Source organism: Mauremys reevesii, linkage group 12, assembly GCF_016161935.1.
Source record: "Mauremys reevesii isolate NIE-2019 linkage group 12, ASM1616193v1, whole genome shotgun sequence".
Taxonomy (NCBI): Eukaryota; Metazoa; Chordata; order Testudines; family Geoemydidae; genus Mauremys; species Mauremys reevesii.
The window spans coordinates 46,148,618-46,161,502 of record NC_052634.1 but is presented as its reverse complement, the minus strand read 5'-3'; the positions used below and the strand labels follow the sequence as shown (position 1 = coordinate 46,161,502).

The 12,885-nt window shown below is 51.2% G+C and overlaps 3 non-coding genes across 3 annotated transcripts; 1 reads left to right on the top strand and 2 right to left on the bottom strand.

The window, feature by feature from the left end:
- Positions 1-396: 396 nt before the first annotated feature.
- On the bottom strand, positions 397-469 carry TRNAK-UUU. Its single transcript has one exon. It is a non-coding gene; the product is annotated as a tRNA-Lys (tRNA).
- Positions 470-8,213: 7,744 nt separating this feature from the next.
- On the top strand, positions 8,214-8,286 carry TRNAK-UUU. The gene has a single exon. It is a non-coding gene; the product is annotated as a tRNA-Lys (tRNA).
- A 937-nt stretch (positions 8,287-9,223) lies between these two features.
- On the bottom strand, positions 9,224-9,297 carry TRNAT-UGU. The gene has a single exon. It is a non-coding gene; the product is annotated as a tRNA-Thr (tRNA).
- Between the last annotated feature and the right edge of the window lie 3,588 nt (positions 9,298-12,885).

The following is a 12,885-nucleotide window of genomic DNA, read 5'->3' as shown; positions in this document are numbered from 1 at the left end:
AGCAGGGTTTGTGGCACAGGAATTGTCCTCAGATCCTACCGAGACTTCAGCTCAGATTGCAGGATTCAAAGTCCCGAGTGCTGCCCTTACACCATGGGACCAATAGGGAACCCCCAGACCTCTGCTGAGCTCTGGTGTGGATGACCCTGTGGGGGCAGCCCTGCATTTGCTCACCAAGTTGTCATGCAGCAATTTGCTGCAGCTCCCAGAGGCCTTTCTTAATCCAGACTGAGAGGCCAGTGGGCATGTGAGGAAGTTGCCCCTTCAGTCCCAGGCAGTAAAGGCAGTACATGGCCCTTCCTAGTGAAACACCAAGTCCTGGGGAAAAAAAAAGTGCTGTCAGATAACATTCTGGAGAGATGCCTTCTTCCATTTTGAGGGGAATGGTTCCATCTTCACCTGACCAGGGACTTGAACCCTGGACCCTCAGATTAAAAGTCTGATGCTCTACCTACTGAGCTAGCCAGGCTTACACATAAAAAAAAGCAAATTTCGTGGAGAAGAGAAACTAGTCATGAAAATGAGGGCAGGAAACAATACAGAGAACCTGCTACTCTCGCTCTCTTAGCAGTCCTAGCCCCAGCCTGCTCCTCCATCCGGCGCCCTGAGGTCTTATTCTTTTTTTAGTTAACTATCAAATCCAGGAGAAAACACGGTTATACAAAGCAAAACGATATCACAAACAGAAATGTCATTGGAAATACAGAAATAAAAAAGGAAAATGCAATCCCCATCACTTTATTGTTTCTGGGCCATTCCTGTATTGAGAGCACCCGCGAAGGTCCCTGTCTGCTTATGAGAAACCTGGAGGAACTCATACCACAGCCTGAACATGAAACTCAACTGCTCCCAGGTGCCGCAGTAAAACCCTTTCCCTGCTGTGATGTTGCACTCCATAGGATTTTATGAAAAGGTGCTAATAAGTGTGAATATAATGTAACTGGAACATTCTTCATGCAAAAGGTCTCTTGTAAGGTATCATTACACAGCTTATAATCTACTGTGTGTGTTCATCCTATTTGTATGAACCGATCATTCCTGTATCTGAAACTAGAAATATGAACTATAACTCTGAGGTCCTGTTGTAATGATGCAAAGTGAGGGCCATTAATAGTGGTTTGGACTCTTGATGGCTCCCATTAACCAGGACAATTGACTGGAGATGGCTCTGTCCTGCACCATTTGTGAGTCAGGCCAGGAAGAATGAAAGCTTGGGGGTCTCACAGGACATGTGACCATGTCACCTGGTACAGGAATCCATCTTAAACCTGGGGCTTTTCCCCAGGAGAGAGACAAAGATTCCTGCCTTGTACCAAAGCTATATAAGGGGGTGGAACAGAAGAAAGGTGGCTGCAGTCATGAGAAACCCGCTAGCTACCACCTGAGCTGGAACAAGGACTGTACCAGGCAAAAAGATTTGGCCCAGACAAGAAATAAGTCTAGTCTGCAAAAGAAGCTTATTGGAAGATCTCTGAGGGTGAGATTTGATCTGTATTGAGTTTCATACTGTATTAGGCTTGGGCTTGCATGTTTTTGTTTTATTTTGCTCTGTGAAAAATACAAGGTCCATAGAGAAGGAAAAGAAAATGCCCTAGAAAAGTCTGTGTGTGTGTGTGAGATGGGTGGGAGGGTGTCTAGAAACCACTCTCCTCTAGTTTCTTTTCTCTCATTTCCTGTAGAAAATCTAAAGCAGGAACCATTGCTTCTCTGAGGCTTGAACTCAGGACCTTCAGATTATGAGACGGACACGCTGCCAACTGTGCTAAGAAGGTTCAGAAAAGCTTTAGGGTCAGTGTATATAGGACCCTTCTACAGCAGTGACTGGGGCAGGGAAGGAGCCAGGGGTTTGCTGGAAGAAGCAGGGAGCTCTGCTGCCCACAGACCTGTCCAGGCAGCTTTCTCAGCAGCAAAGAAATCAATTCACGCTGCCAGTGAACAATGTACTGGAACTAATGGCAGCACAGGTGGGATGTTTCAAAGCTGTGCACCTACCTCTTCATTTTAGAACTTACTCTCTTTTTTCTAGCATGGCACTTTCCATGGAAATTAGGCAAAGCAAACTACACAGGTAAGAGAAACAAGTTGGAGAAGGTACATGGGGAACAGAATCTAGTGCTCCACATAAGGCTTCAGTTTATAATCCCAACACCTTGCCCTGCTGTACTAACCAGTTGCACCACTGCAGATGCTTTTTAGATGCATTCGGGAAGCAGGTAGTTCCCAGTCTCTGTGGGTGACACCTTTGCCTGGTAATTGAAAGGCTGATGCATCAAACCTAACTCAAGATGCAGCTTTTCAGCCATGAGACTCCAGGACATTTTAACAGGAAGAAAATCTCCTCCTTTCTGGTTTAGCCCCATTTGACTCCTGCCCGTCTTCTCCCCTCATCCCCCAGTCTCTTTCCTTCCCCATTGGGGCTGTGCAGAGAGGAGCCCCAGTCAGTCTCTGTCACAGAGAGTCTGTATCCCATAAAGGGAGGGAGGGGGTCGCTCCAAAACACTGATAATGGGGAGGGGAGGGGTGTCTGTGATTAGGGGGAGAAAGGATGGAGAACTAACAGTGGGGTCCAGAGAGATTCCCCCAGATTGGGGAGATCCCCTGCTGCCCCCCATCAGCCAGCTGTGGGAAGAACAACTCAGGATTGCATGGGGAAGCCACCTTTAAAAACACAAGTGTAACATGCTAGTTACATTTTAATAAGACCAAAGCCTCCTCAATCCCAGGGTCACAATCACTGGAATGGCTTTGCATTGATATTTTACCAGCTGCAGACACAAAGCGAGTCAAATTACAGTTTCCGTTTGGAGTCAGTGCACACACAAGAATCCGGAGGCTTTTAATTCCTTAGGTTCTGCCGCCATTTCATTTTTGTCCTGTTCCAAGATTTATCCTTGTGCAAAGCAATGTTACGCCCTTGGGAGTGTCCCCCTCCCTGGTCCTGCCTGCTGACCATGGGCAATTTAAAAGGGCCTGGGGACCCCCGCCACCACCGCCAGCAGCACAAGGGGACTAAGGCACTTTCCTGCCCGCCCTTGCTCTGTGTGGCACGCCACTCCCGGAGACGGCTGGCACGTCCCTGCGGCCCTGGGGTGGGAGGGGTCTCTACGCACTGCTCCCTCCTCGAGTGCCAACTGTGGCAATGGGAGCTGCGAGGGTGGAGTCTGCGGGCAGCGATGCGCAGAGACACCCCCAGCCCTCCCGCTTAGGGGCTGCTGCCGTGGTGGGGTGGGGTGTGGGTTGCTTTTGGGAGATGCCCGAGGTAAATGCTGCACCCCTCACCCTCTCCTGCATCCCCAACCCCCTACCCAACCCAGACCCCACACCCAAACTCCTTCCAAGACCCTGCTCCCCACACACCCTCCTGCACCCCAACCCCCTGACTGAGCCCAGACCCTGCACCCAAATTCTCTCCCAGAGTCCAGCCCCTCTCCTTCCCACACCCAAACTCCCTCCCAGAGCCTTAGGCAAGTGTGTGTGGGATGTGGGGCAGGACTTGGTCCCATTCTGAGCACCACCAAAAATTATACAAACCTGCCGCCCCTGTCCAGCCCAACCTTCTGCTGATGCACCCCAGCCCCCACCCGTGCAGGGTTTGAAGCTTCCATTGCTTAAACTCCAGGACACTGAGGGATTTCAGCTCCCCTTTGCCCAGCGGGAACCTTCACCCCACTCCCAGCCAGGTTCTTGTCCATGGGATCACTGTAGGGGGGCTGGGTCCCGTTGGGTCTTTTCTCCCTCTGTGACGGGCCAGGGTGCAATAACTGGGGCATCTGAGCACCCAGGACCTTCTGTGGGGCTGCCATTCCCCTTCCCCTTCTGTGGTCATCTGTCATTGACTCCAGCCTTTTTTCTATCCGTCGTCAGCACCATCCCAAGCCAGCTGCACTCGCCTCAAAAAGACAGAGAGTCCTGTGGCATCTTACAGAGTAACAGACATATTGGAGCAGGAGCTTTCATGGGTGAATACCCACTTCATCAGACGCATGTGGCAGAAATTTGCAGGGGCAGGTATAAATATGCAGGCAAGAATCAGTCTAGAGATAACGAGGTTAGTTCAATCAGGGAGGATAAGGCCCTCTTCTAGCAGTTGAGGTGTGAGCATCAAGGGAGGAGAAATTGCTTTTGTACTTGGCTAGCCGAGAGTCAGGGCCAAGTATCCCTAGGCCACCCCGACAGGTGTTTGAAGAACAGGGGGAAAAAGGGCACCACAAACTTATGGTTTTTGGATGAGCCAAGAAAAGGGAGTAGCATTGTCCCCCTCGGGTAGCCCCTGTTCAATTCCAGGTCAGAAAGCAAAACTCTTCTGCAAGAATATCCAAAAAATATTGTGTTTCACTTCATTTCATAAGTACAGTTGTGTGGCAATTAAATGATGACCCTAAAGTTTCATAAAAGCAAAGAACATTAAACAAAATAGTGTGGGAAATACGGATGTATCTGAGGAAAGGGCTTGGAATGAAGGAAGACAAAACTTGATCGGTCGAGAGAACAGGCCCTGTTTCCCCCTGGTTTGGAGCTTCTCTCCCAACTACTGGAATAGAAAAGCTAAGCAAATGGGGTTCTATTGTTGCACAGGAGACTGAAGTGAGGTTATTTTCTCCAGATGGTCATGTCAGGAGTGGGATTTGAAACTACGTTTCTATGAAGAGACCAGAACACCCAAGAGATAGGGAAAAAAGAGTCTTAAAACTGGCACTTTAGACCAGTCCACCATCCTGCTGCTACAAAAAACATGACTTATCAACCCTAGTTTTCATTAATAATTGATGAACTCTTTAGGGAGGTCGAGACGGCACATCTCTTTCAACTCCTAGAGATCTTCTACAGCACAGCTGATTATTAGACACACTCACCCGGACCTAAAGTTACACGTTTCCTGGAGCTCCGAGTTCTGTGGTGTTGGAATCTCCCTGCTCGCATTTTAAGTGAACAAAAGATGGGTGCTGGCATTCTGAGACAGTAATGGTGAACCTCAAAATCCTGCCCTGGGGGCCAGACAGTTAAGCAACCAGCACCCACAACCTCTACCATGATAGCATCCTGTCTGGGAACAACTCACTTACCAACAGCTGGGGTGTGAAATCCTCATTTCTTTGTTGTTCTATCACTGTAGTCCCCACTTTCCTATTGCTTGTCTGTATAATCTCTGTCTGGTGCTGTGATTCTTTCTGTCTGTTGTATAATTAATTTGTTGAGTGTAAACCAATTAAGGTGGTGGGGTATAATTGGTTAGATAATCATTTTATAATATGTTAGGATTGGTAAATTACATTTCAGTAAAATGATTGGTTAAGGCATAGCTAAGCAGAACTCCAGTTTTACTATATAGTCTGCAGTCAATCAGGAAGTAAGGGGGGGAATGGGGGTAGAGGAATTAGAATTATGTTTTGCTAAGGGGGGGGATAGGAACAGCGAAGGGGAACAGGGACACAGGCAAGGCTCTGTGGTGTCAGAGCTTGGAAGGGGGACACTGAGGAAGGAAATTGGAATCATTGATTGCTGGAAGTTTACCCCAATAAACACTGAATTGTTTGCACCTTTGAGCTTCATGCATTGCTGCTCTCTGGTCACGCGAGAAGGACCAGGAAATGGGAGGGTGATGGGATAAACCCTCTAACAAGTACGTCTTTCAGGTGTGAAAACCCCAGAACCAGTATAATTAAGCTGACCTAAGCCATGGTTAGATAGTGCTAAATGAAAGGAAAGATTGTTCTGTGAATGTAGCTATTACAGGAATGGAAAACCCTCCCTCACTGTAGCAACTGTCTTCTCCACAGTGCTATAGCAGCATTTTAAGTGTAGGCAGCCTCAGAGCAAAACCAGATTTGGCTCTGTGGATGCTCAGGCACTAAGACAACAGTAATTACAATATACTAATACATCTGTAGCTGGCAGGATTTGAACCTGGTTGGAGAGACCCCAGTCAATTTCTAGTCCATTGCATTAACCGGGGGTAGTTGATTATTTTATCAAGAGCCAAATTTCTTGGTCAATCTCTAGACACCAGAGAAAATAATAAGTATATAGAAAGATTTTTCAGTCACTATGGGCATAACCATGACGATTGTTCTGTGTTTCACTCTATATATTTGGCACCACTGCCTTTCCCTTTAGTCTTGTAGTTTACCAAGGGTAAAACTAAATATCTCTTCAGATACCAGGGACTGTTTATGTTCATTCCTGCTAGCTACACAGGGCTTTGATGTATCTGCTTTCAATCCTCCAGCTCTGCTGGGACAAGTAACATTTCAGGCTGTCACTGAACTGAAGAGGGGAGATCATTTTTTGACAGGTTATGCCTCCTCTTAAAAGTTTTTGTCTGGCTGGCAGCCCTGGTTCCCAAGTCTCTCCTGAGGGAAGAAGGTTTCTGTGCAAAATACTAAAACTTTTAACAGAGAGGAGGGAAAGGCGATGGCCACATGATGGGGCCAGTATGTACCACAACATGGTTCTTTTATGTGGGATGACTCTCAACACAGACTGATCTCCACTCCCTTGGATTTGAAGAGATGTTTAGTTTTGCACTTGGGAACCTGTAAGGCTGAAGCAATTTTATGGATGGTGACACTACGATTGAAGAGTTATTTAATGTTGTAAAAATTGTTAAAAACACTGAGCTTAAACTGGAACTGCCTGTTATTAAAGGCTGGTTTCCCCACGTCAGTTCCATAAGCTCTGCTAGAAACACCCTGGATTCTCTCCTGCCTCGGTGGGAACTGCAGGGAATCGTCCCCTGCTGCCCTTGGCTCCAGACTGGTTTCTCTGGGGAGGGGTCGTGGAATTGATTTGTTTGCTGTTGGGAAGGGAGCCAGGCCAGTTCTCAGGGAACGAGAACTCCCAGCATCTTCCCAGCCCAGCCCAGGCTGCTGCCCTGTCCCAGCCTCTGTTCCCCTGGGGCCCCTGCGTGTTTGACTCTAGAGCAGGCCGGGAGCAGCAGCTGAGGCAGAGGACAGCCTGGGCCAGGCAGATGCTAGGAGCAGAGCACCAAAGGCCTCTACTGGCTCCCTCCTCAGCAGGAAACAATCAGTCCCCACTCGCACCCCGGGACAGCAGCCTGGAGCCAAGGGCAGTGCCCAGTGGGGGTTTCTCTTTTTCCTTTTCCTGGGGTGAGCAGGGACCTGGGGGTGTTTCTAGCAGAGCAGTTGGAACTGAATTGGGGAACCAGCTTTTAATAACAGGCAGCTCAAGTTCAGACTAATTTATTTACTATTTTCTTTATAATGTAAAATAATTCAAAAGTAAACGGGCAGGAGTGATTGGAACTCTTTTCTCCCGGGCATAGAAAGAAACGACTTTTTGGCTTTTCATGATACGGGAGTCAGGTTCATTCACTGTTCGGAAGCAACGTGCTCAGAAGCCTGTTGTGTTTCATTTCTTAGGTTCTGCTGCTGTCATGTAGCCATTTCCTTCCCCTCCTTTCTGTCCAAAACGCAGAGCCCAGTCCCTCCAGGGAGAGGACATCTTTCATCTTTCCTTCCTCAACAGCCCCCTTCCCTGGGGAGCCCTTTGCTTGGGAACAGCCGTTTCTGAGGATTAATTTCACACCATATTTGGTGTTGATATATAGATTTTACAGCCAGACTAGATCACTAGGTACCTCTGCTCTGACCTGATTCAGAACAGAGTCCAGAGAATTTTACCCAGTGACTCCTACAACCACCCCAAGATCTTCTGGCTGAACGAGGAGGGTTCATTCAGAAAGTCATCGTGTTTGGATGTAAAGGTGTGAAATGATGGGGAAATTGGCCCCTCTTTCAAGTTTAAATGTTGTAACTTCTACATCTAGACCGGGGTGGCCAACCTGAGCCTGAGAAGGAGCCAGAATTTCCCAATGTAACTGCCAAACGTGCACCTTTGTATGCAACTGCTGAGTCAGTTGTGAACCTTCCTATCACTGTCATTATCCCTTCAAAATGATGATGGTGATGGACACCTGGCTCGATATCCCAGTGTGCCCTGGACGTCTACAGGTTGCATTAGCCAATCCAACCATTCGGCACTTGCAGATGGGCACCTCTGTATTGTGCCTGAGTCTTGTACAGCTATGAAAGTTTGATAGATGCCAATATTTTCCCATCTTTTTAACCTGCACTAATACCAGGCCAGGCCAGGGCTGGGAAGAGAGAGAGAGCAGCAGGTTTCCCCAATTGTTTCCTGCTCACTGTTTCTTGACTAGCTTCACCTCTGCACCAACTTGCACTTTTCCTATGTGAGCCTGGCTAGCTCAGTTGGCAGAGCATCAGACTTTTAATCTGAGAGTCCAGGGTTCAAGTCCCTGGTCAGGTGATAAACTTCTCACTCAGTTTGTAAAAATCCGACTTTCTGGAGTTGTCTTTGGTGTTACTCTTTCTCTTTAGGATTTTCCTTTCCTAAGAAGGGCCTTTGTGTGGGGGGATTGAAGGAACAACTCCTTGACAGCCCCTCTGTCCTTGCAGCCTGGAGGAATAAAGGCCTCTGGGCATAGAGCATGTTCCTCCCCTGCACGCGCGCGCACACACAGAATATCCCTAAGGAATTAGAATCACCTGCTGCCTTCCCCTGTCCTGCTGGATCCCCAAACGAAGATGCTCTTCAGCCCAAACCCATGTCCCCTCTTTTCCCAGTGCCCCTCAATCCCAACCCACAGCCCCCTCCTATTCCCAGTGCCCCTCAATCCCAACCCACAGGCCCCTTCTCCTCACACTGCTCCTCAATCCCAACCCACGGCTCCCTCCTTCCCTCCAGCAGCAGGTGCTTCAGACCCCCTCAGGAAGATTTTCTTGCAAGGTTTCATGTACGAGTCTGCATGTGGATTTTACAGTATGTTGGAAATAGGTTGGGTTGCTTGCCGAAATGATCACTGGTGGCTGGTGTTGGATTCCCAGTCTCCATGTTATTGGGGCAGGAGAAACAAAGGGTTGTTATCCTTGATGTGTGAATCAAGGACTCAACCCTGGGTGTAAACTAAATGAGCTGCCCTCAGATTCTGGAAGCCATAATGAGCATTTGGTGCGATAGCTCAGACCTTTCCCTGTCCCAGAGGGAGGGGGTCACCTGCAAGGGGCTTGGACCACTGACCTATCAGCTCTTAACTCCCAAACTTTCAGTAACTCTATTATCAGTGCCAGTGAGTGTAATTTAAACCATAAGAAAAACCACACTGGGCTAGACCAAAGGTCCATCTAGCTCTGTATTTTATCTTCTGACAGTAGCTAATACCAGGTGCTCTAAAAGCATCTCAACAAGGCACCACTGGGAGTTGAACCCAGGATCTCCTGTTTACAAAACAGGTACTTTAACCAGCTAAACCATGGTGCCTGCCTGTGGCTAAAGTAAAGTGTCTGCTCACACCTGACTCCCTGCATCCCCACCTGGGCCCTACAATGCAGAGGAGCAGGTGAGGTTTTCCTTGCAAGCTGTGTGTGTGTGTGTGTGTGTGTGTGTGTGTGAATCTTTGGCCAGGTCTGCACTACAAAGTTATTTCAGCATCATTATATTGCTCAGGTGTGTGAAAAACACACAACGCTCCCTCGGTCAGCAGCTCGTGGCTGGTGCACACACTGCAATGCCACGTCTGGTGACAAAACTGCCCTGTTTTGGTGACAAAACAAAACCACTTCGATGAGAGGCCTAGAGCTTTGTGCAGCAAACTTAAAGTGACAGAGTGTCAGTGTAGACGCTGCTGTTCATTATATCACCATAACTGGCCTCCTCCAGTATCCCACAATGCCCTCTGTGAACTTGCTTGCCCTGCATTCCTGCTACAGAGCCATGGGCCCCTCCCCTTTCATCGCTCTGGGAAGTTCTGACAGCTGAGCCTGCTGCTCTGCTCCGGCAGCCAGGAGCAAATCACTGCCGTGGATGCTGCTCTCTCCCGCACTGCGAACACAGAGCAGGGTGGCGGGAACTTCCTTACATGGGGGAGCACCGGCATCCGAACTGTGACACCCCCAGGACACCCCTTCCCTCGAGGAGGCTCTTACCCTCTAAACAGGTTCGTCTGTTTTCTAGTAAAATCACTAAAAGGGAAGGAGAAAACTCAAAAGAGGTTCCTCTTGGCGCTCACGTCCGTGAACCCGAATACTCTCTCAGTCCTCAAAGAGAGACCTGGAGAAGGAGACTTGCTGAAGCAAAGCCACAGGGGTCTCTGAGGGTTCCCTGGCCCCTCGCCCCTGTCCTGCCTGGCTGATGTCAGCATCTCTCTGTGAGGTCACCACCTCCCCACCACCTTTGACCAATAGTCTGAGGTCCTGCAAAAGGCCTTTGTGATGTCACTGCCTGTCACAGACTCACAGATCTTGCCCACTCTTGGCCCCGTGCGGTCCGTGGGGGGTGCCCCTTTCAGTGTGACAGCCCTTCTCGGGGGTCCACTCTCTCTCGGGGTCAGGCCCCTCCACCTCCTGGAGCCGCACCTCTCTGAGCCTTAGCACGTCTGTCTCTCGCCGTGGGCCCCTCAGGGAGTCCACGCGCTCTGGACCCCCTGGGCCTCCTCACCCCCGAAGGGGTTGATGCCCCCTGTTCTCTAGACCGGAGTGACTCTCAGCCAGCATAAAACAGGAGGGTTTATTGAGAGTTGAACACAGCACAGGAAACTCTCAGGGCCTCAGGCCTGGCCTCTCACAGTAACAGCACATCCCAGTCCCCCTGCAGCCAGGTGGGCTCTGCCTGCTTCCCCTCGCCAGCCCAGAGCCCCCCTGCTTCCCAGCTGGGCCTCCGATATCCCGGGCCCCAAGCCCCACCTCTGTCCATTGTCTTTTCTCCAGGTAAACAGGGTTGCCTGGGCCTCCTCCCCTCTCTGCCCTCCTCTGGCTGGAACAGGCTGGTCACGGGGTCCTCTCCCCGCAGCCCATTGTCCTCTCACTGGCCAGAACCGCCTGTGACTCCTGAGCTGGGTCTCCAGGTCACCAGTCGCTGGGGTCTCCATCCTCCAGGCCATCAGCCGGGGTCCCAAGTCCCCCTCCGATCCTCTGTAACAACAAACTCCCTCTCCCCTCACCTCGTTAAACCAGTAACACCCGGGGACACTGAGTCCTGCTCCCTGTGCATGCGAACCACTGGAAAACACAGAAAATCCTAAGAAAATCCCCCACTTCGTCACAGAGCCCAGCACCTCTCCTCCTCTGGGCACCTAGAGCAGAGGCGGCTGGTGCTGACGGCTCCAAGGGAAGGCTTAAAAGCCACAGAACAACCGAGGTCAGGGCCAGAGGAGGGCAGGACCATGCCTATGTGTGGCCTTCAGACAGGCACTAAAACACCCAGCCAGGCTGCTCCCTGCCATGCCAAACCCCCACTGAAGGCCACCCGCAGACCAGCATGTGGGGAGGCTGCTGATGCTCTGTGGCCATTATCGAAGACGGTAGGAAAGCAGGGCCAGCCCCCCTGGTGGGGCCTCTGACCGTTCCCACTCTCCATGCTCACTTTGGCAGTGGGACAGGAGATTTTTCCCCAGCTGGCGAGAAGCAGAGAAACACCCAGGCTCCATGTAGCAACCCCCCTCCAGCACAGGGACAGGGGCACATTTGGAAGAGGGAAACTGCTCCACACGCTAGCCCGGGCAGCCGCCCATTTTCTTTGGCAAGTCAGGAAGGGCAAAGGCGAGACTGGAAGCACCTGGGGCTCATGCCCCAGCCTTTGTGACACCCAACCCCCAACTCCTTCCTGGGGCTCTAGCTGAAGCCAGAGCACTGGCCTGAGTGACCAAGAAGAGGTTCCAGCCCTGAAGGGAGCAGGACTTGCAGCACAAAGGTAAAACTGCACAAGTACAACCACAAAGGGACTCGAACCCTCAATCGCCTGATCTGAAGTCAGACGCCTTATCCGTTAGGCCACATGGTCACACAGAAAGCGGCCCTCCAGGCACTTCTTTGGAAAAGGCCGACACTGACGCATCCGACGAAGTGGGGATTCACCCACGACAGTTCATGCTCCAATACGTCTGTTAGTCTATAAGGTGCCACACGACTCTTTGCTGCTTTTGCAGACACTGTGTTTCTCAGGTCAGCTACTGAGGGGGGCCGAGACTCTCTAGGCACAAGAAGTCGAGTTCCCAGTGACACGTGAGACTTAATTCTCTGGAGCCAGGTGCAGGGCTTTGGCAGGGAGGCTCAGGCATGGGGGATTGGGGTGCAGCGGACGGACCGGCTGTCTGGGTGCGGAGATTTAGTCGTACTGAGGAGGAGGAGGAATCCTGCTGACAGGCAGTGGCCAGGGCCGCTGCAACCACTAGGCCAACTAGTCGGCCGCCCAGGGTGCCAAGTGGTTGGGGGCACCAAAATGCGCACTCAGGGGAAGCAGTGGAGTGGAGATGAGCAGGGGCAGGAGGATGGGGGAGGTGCGGGGAGGCTGCCCGCAGCAAGTAACGGGGGCGGGGTGGGTGTGCAGGTGAACCGCTCCCTGTCGCAGCTCACGTCTGCCCCATCTTCTCCCCTGAGCACGTCGCCCCCGCTCTAATTCTCCTCCCCTCCCAGGCTTGCTGCACTAAACAGCTGATTGGCACTGCAAGCCTGGGAGGCGGGAGAAGTGGAGAGGTGCCGGCGAGCTCAGGGGAGAAGGTGGAGCGGAGGTGAGCTGGGGTGGGGAGCTGCTGCGGGGGCTGCCCGGCTCTTCCCCATGGCCCCCGCCCCTGCACTCACTGCATGGTAAGTGGAGTGACCCAGCCCCAGCCTGGTCCACTCCCCTGGCTCCCAGCCTGCCGCTGGAGGGCCTTTTCTCATGTGACCACATGGCCTAATGTATAAGAAAATGGGCGTCTGCCTGGGCTAGTGTGTAGAGCAGTTTCCCTCTTCCAAATGTGCACCTGTCCCTGTGCTGGAGGGGTTTGCTACATAGCGCCTTGGGAGCCTGGGTGTTTCTCTGCTTCTCGCCAGCTGGGGAAAAGCCTCTTGGGGTAAAATCTCCTGCCCCACT